The sequence below is a fragment of the Hippocampus bargibanti genome, linkage group LG05, assembly GCF_051943395.1.
Source record: "Hippocampus bargibanti isolate YZ-2025 linkage group LG05, ASM5194339v1, whole genome shotgun sequence".
Lineage (NCBI taxonomy): Eukaryota > Metazoa > Chordata > Actinopteri > Syngnathiformes > Syngnathidae > Hippocampus > Hippocampus bargibanti.
This window is the reverse complement of record NC_142738.1, coordinates 2,892,882-2,898,881: the sequence shown is the minus strand read 5'-3', so window position 1 is coordinate 2,898,881 and position 6,000 is coordinate 2,892,882. Positions and strand designations below refer to the sequence as shown.

Here is a 6,000-nt window from a genome sequence, read left to right as displayed (position 1 = left end):
CTATTGAAACATATATATTTTTTAAATGTAGCTATGTCGCTCAGTAACTAGCTCTGTCGTTAGCTAAGCTAGATAGCGAGCTAAAATAACTAGCTAAACTAACTAGCAAGGTAGCTAAGCTTGCTACCAAGGTAGCTAAGCTCGCTAGCAAGGCAGCTAATCTATCTATCTATCTATCTATCTATCTATCTATCTATCTATCTATCTATCTATCTATCTATCTATCTATCTATCTATCTATCTATCTATCTATCTATCTATCTATCTATCTATCTATCTACATACCTACCTACCTAGCGATTGATCGATCGAGCTAGCTATCTCGCTATCTAGCTATCTATCTACCTGCACAGTGAGAATTGAAAAAAATCCAAGATAAATTTTAGCCTCAATTGTGTATAATTGTGTACAAATTATTAATAGTATGATTATTAGTATGATTACCATTGTGATTATTATTATGATGATGATGATGAGGATGAGGATAAGTATGAGGATTATTATTATTATTATTATTATTATTATTATTATTATTATTATTATTATTATTATTCATTTATTCAGATCGCCAGTTTCCCTTTGCTAAAGTACTTCAACATGACACTTCAATTGAGGCTGGAACATAAAACGCGTTGCAGTTCCTTTGGGGACATTTTTGACCAGCCCAACGCAACAAACAGCACAACAAGCAAAAGTAAGTCAATGCATTTTGAACCCCCCCCCCACCCCCCACTACACCACCCGCCGCCCGATACTTTTATTTTAACAGATGACCGAAAATCCCGAACACATTCAAAAGTTCCTTAAAAATTGCGACGCTTATTTGCATGCTTGTTTTCAGAATTACACGACAGCCACAGTCGGTGTTGGGTAACCTTTTGCCAGCTGAAGCACATTAATCACGGCTATAATTACCGGGTGGAAGGCTCACACCGACAGTTTGCTTGCTTAAATGCAGCTGCTGACTTTTTCCTTCATGTAGTTTCAATCGTCAAGTTGTCATTGTGGAGTTAAGCAATCAAACGTTTAAGATGTACCGTCATGCAATAGCGAGTACCTGATCTTACGGACTTATTTTAAAAACCTTGACAAAAAGGCAATACAGTGTTACCTTGGCTTACGAACTTAATTGGTTCCCAGACAGAGTGTGTTAGGCGAAAAGTGTGTATCCCAAAAAATTAATTCCCATAGCAAAACATTAAAATGAGAATAATCAGTTCCCAGTTCCCCATAAAACCTAATTTTCTAATTTCAAATTTTCTAAGCCTTAAAACTACACAAAATATACCTTATTTTATGTATAATACATGTGCTATGGTATTGTAATTAAAGAAATAAACTGTACTGTATAATAAAGTCATTTTCTTTACCTTTGTGATGGTCAGTGATGGCTTGATGGAATGGAGTGGCCGGTTTCATCAGCATTAAAACACTTGATGAGGAACATAACCTTGTTCTTTCACCATCTTGAGGAATGATCCCTTGGAGGTGCTTTATCTGTGATAATTTTACCTAGTTCCTCATAAATTGTGTTCTGTTTAGCTGGGTTGATAGCTTTTTGCATCAAGTGTACAGATGGCTTGTGCGGCTTATTTGTGGAGCTTGATTGATGGGATATTTTAACCTTGCAGTCTACACTCTGCCTTTGAACTATCAAAGTTGAAACTTTCTCATTGTCGTCTGCCTGTCTCTTTCATGTTTAAACCACCTCTCCTCACTGCTTTGTTCTTGACCAATTACGTGGCTTTAACCGAAGACTGGGGGCGGGGAATAGAGGACAAAAACAGTCGACTGCCATTTTCTTGTTAAGAGAACGGGCTCGTTCGCGAATGACACATCACTCATTGTGGCGCGCCGTGTGTATCCTGAAAAATAGTATGTATGCCATGGTAAACCAAAAAAAGTTCGTAAGACAAGGGGTTCGTAAACCGAGGTATCACTGTATAAACAGCTAGCAATTTTTTCCGCATACGGCATCTGAAGCAGTTCAAAAAAATCAATATTTTTTCCAGTAACATGACAAAAACAGAGAAACGTAAAGAAAACACATCCTAATCCCTCAGAGATGCTGATTATTAAATTTCTGCAGGCATGTTTTTTATCGTCAAACTTGGCATGCTTTGACCGCTCGGCGAGGACGGTCTTCCGAAGAACGTTAATCACGTTGCGATTGGAACTTGGAACAGCTGTGTACTTAATGCATTGATGTAAAATGATTATGAAAAAGACGCATTTGGAGACATTTCATAATCATAACACAAAACGCATTTTAGACAACACACCAACAGACGCATCCTTGGTTTAAGCTAGCATACAAGAATTACAGTACAGTGATACATTGGCTTACGAACTTGAATGGTTCCCAGAAAGTGTGTGTAAGGGGGAAAGTGTGTATTCCAAACATAAATTTCCCATAGGAAACCATTAAAATGAGAATAATCTGTTCCCAGGTCCCCATAAAACATAATTTTCTACTAAAGAAGCCTTAAAACTACACAAAATATACCTTATTTTATGTATAATACATGTTCTGTGGTATTGTAATTAAAGAAATAAACTGTACTGTATAATGAAGTCGTTTTATTTACCTTTGGGATGGTCGTTGATGGCTTGATGGAATGGATAGCTTTTTGCATAAAGTGTCTCAAGGAGCTCTGGCTAGCTCTTGTCCATCTTGGAAGTTGTGATATTGCAACAAATGCAGGCAGACACACTAGAAACTTCATTAATAGCTGGTTCCCTTGCTTACTCTTCAAATTGTACAGATGGCCTGTGCGGGTTATTTGTGGAGCCTGATTGATGGCTATTTTAACTTTGCAGTCTACACTCTGCCTTTGAACTATCAATAAAGTTGAAACAAGTCCAAATGTCACTGTGTTTTCTATCCATGTTTTCACCTTTTCACTTTTTTTCACTTTTGTTTTTTGTTTCAAGCTCTGTCGTCTGCCTTTCCTGTTCATGTGCATCTCTGTTCCTGTAACCCCTCCCCCCGCTCACTGCTGCGTGTGTCCCCTCCCTTCTCGACCACAGATCTTGACCAATCACGTGCGGCTTTAACCAAAGACTGGGGGCGGGGAATAGAGGACAAAAAAAGTCGACTGCCATTTCCAGCTCCTCGTTCACTTCAGCAATCCAGCTCCAAGAACCGTCTCGTTAGCGAACGACACATCGCTCATTGTGGTGGGAAAATAGTTCATATGCCAAGATTACATTCTCGCGAATTCAACGTTCGCACAATTATTATACATAAATTAAGGTATATTTTGTGTTTTTTAAGGATTGTTTAGTAGATAATTATGTTTTATGGGGACTTGGGAACGGATTATTCTGATTTTAATGGTTTCCTATGGGAAATGAATGTTTGGAATACACACTTTTCATCTTCCACACACTTTCTGGGAACCAATTAAGTTCGTAAGCCAATGTATCACTGTTTCACCGTTATTATAACTCAAAGTTTTGCATTACACTCGTGCTAGATTTGATTTTTTTTTTACTGACGTGATGTAAAAAAATGAACTTCACTTATAGCCTGTAGCTAGCTAATTAAGATTTGTGTGGGAACTAGACGCTACCTTGTTTTTTTTTTTTTCCGGGGGAAGGTATATGCGAGCCCACATGACTGCAATTACGAAAATCAACTACACTCTGGTAATCTTTGTGTCATTAGAAAAGTGACAGAGTCAAACAAACGGCGACGGGGGGACAAGGATCAGAGAACAAGGTTCATGTCTGGTCCCCAGGAAGAAATAACACTGTCTGTTTTTAGGATTTTCCTTTTTTGTGTGTGTGTGTGTGTGTGCGGGGAGCGCGTGTTGTCAAGGGAGCTGCTGCTGCTGCTTTTGCTGCGGGTTAATTTGATCCACATTTTTGCAAGAGGCGAATAAGGGGAGTGAAAAGGTGACTGGAAGCGCTGTGGTCTCTTTGAGGAGCTGATGATTTGGACAGCTCTGCCTACTTTATAAAAGCAGCACGGCTCTTGGAAGAAACAAAAACAAAATGGCAGAGTCTAGCGGAAAGCGAGATAAAAGCATAGTTAGGAATAGTTTCTTGTCTTTGTGTTGTGATGTGTGTGTGTGTTGTTGTTGTTTGATAAGCTTACGCCACACACAGCGTGAATACAAGCGGCTTATTGTTAATCGGGAATGTTTACATGCAATTAGGAAACCTTTTAAGAATAATAATAATACATTTCATTGATAAGCGCCTTTCAAAAAGCTTGCTAACCTTCAGATATTTATCTGTTTTTATTTGGAAATCTTTTTTCATTTATTGAATGGACGTTTTAAAGCTATAACAGATAGCTAACAGATAGCTAGCTAGGCCTTCACTCAACCCGGAAGTAACTCGGATAGAAGGCTAGCTAGCTAATAGACAGCTAATAGATAGCTAAGTAATTTGGATAGAAAGCTCACTAACTTTTAGCTATTTATCTGTTTTTATTTGGAAATATTTTATTTTCATTTATTGAATGTGCGTTTTAAAGGACGTTTTAAAGCTATCATAGATAGCTAACAGATAGCTAGCTAGACCTTCACTCAACCCGGAAGTAACTCAGATAGAAAGCTAGAGAGCTAATAGACAGCTAATAGATAGCTAAGTAATTTGGATAGAAAGCTCGCTAACTTTTAGATATTTTTCTGTTTTTATTTGGAAATCTTTTTTTTACATTCATTGAATGAACGTTTTAAAGCTATAATAGATAGCTAGCTAGGCCTTCACTCAACCCGGAAGTAACTCAGATAGAAAGTTAGATAGCTAATAGACAGCTAATAGATAGCTAAGTAATTTGGATAGAAAGCTCGCTAACTTTTAGATATTTATCTGTTTTTATTTGGAAATATTTTGTTTTCATTTATTGAATGAACGTTTTAAAGCTATAATAGATAGCTAACAGATAGCTAGCTAGGCCTTCACTCAACCCGGAAGTAACTCAGATAGAAGGCTAGCTAGCTAATAGACAGCTAATAGATAGCTAAGTAATTTGGATAGAAAGCTCGCTAACTTTTAGATATTTATCTGTTTTTATTTGGAAATCTTTTTTTTTTTCATTTATTGAATGGACGTTTTAAAGCTATCATAGATAGCTAACAGATAGCTAGCTAGGCCTTCACTCAACCCGGAAGTAACTCAGATAGAAAGCTAGCTAGCTAATAGAAGGCTAATAGAGAGCAAAGTAATTAGGATAAAAAGCTCGCTAACTTTTAGATATTTATCTGTTTTTATTTGGAAATCTTTTTTTTTTCATTTATTGAATGTGCGTTTTAAAGGACAACCAACGCCTACGGACAAGTTGTGTCCATAATTTGTAAAATCACTTCAAATGACTTCTACTGAGCGTATTTTACAAAGATTCCACCGCATATAGCTATATTTTACCTTTTAAGACTCGTGCCGATTATTCAGGAAGTCTTGTTTTCGAGTTGGTGACGATGCCTGACGTGACGTCACTGAAGGAATGCCTATGACTGAGAATGTGACACACAATGCATTTTGGGTACTTTGTTTGGTCTGAAAATGTCGTGTTGATCCGTGTTGATGGCGAAATTAGAAGGAACACACATAAATAACGCCATGGTGAATTGTTGTGTGTAGTACCAAGACTACTATTTGATACTAGTTGACACAAATTCCCAGCAGACAAATCAGCCCATTTCCAACGGAACTTGGGCGCCATCTTGTGCATTTTCTGGGTGCTACATTGCTGTCATTGACGGCTCGAATTGATATGGGAGGACTCCTTGAATCGATTGCAAACATTTATGCTTTCCTCTTCAGAACTATTTGAATCATATTCATAACTGGATGAGTAACAAGAAAGCATCTTCTCCGAATCTGAAGCCATTGTTTTGATTCTAGAGCAAGGCACGACGTCCTGGCGTGATGTCACGAAGAAGGGGGCGGGACCTTCTGTAACTCGCCATTTCCTGGCTCATTTTAATGTTATTTTGGGACACTTTAAGTCATTTTTATTGGTGTTTTGCATTTGACTAAAAATAT

At 37.6% G+C, this 6,000-nt stretch overlaps 1 long non-coding RNA gene across 1 annotated transcript in view; it reads left to right on the top strand.

The window, feature by feature from the left end:
* The first annotated feature begins 653 nt into the window (after nt 1–653).
* LOC148897517 (uncharacterized) overlaps nt 654–6,000 on the top strand; it is an 82,272-nt gene continuing 76,925 nt past the window's right edge. The window contains exon 1 of the long non-coding RNA XR_016114916.1: nt 654–694. This is a non-coding gene — a long non-coding RNA (uncharacterized LOC148897517). The remainder of the gene's footprint in view (nt 695–6,000) is intronic.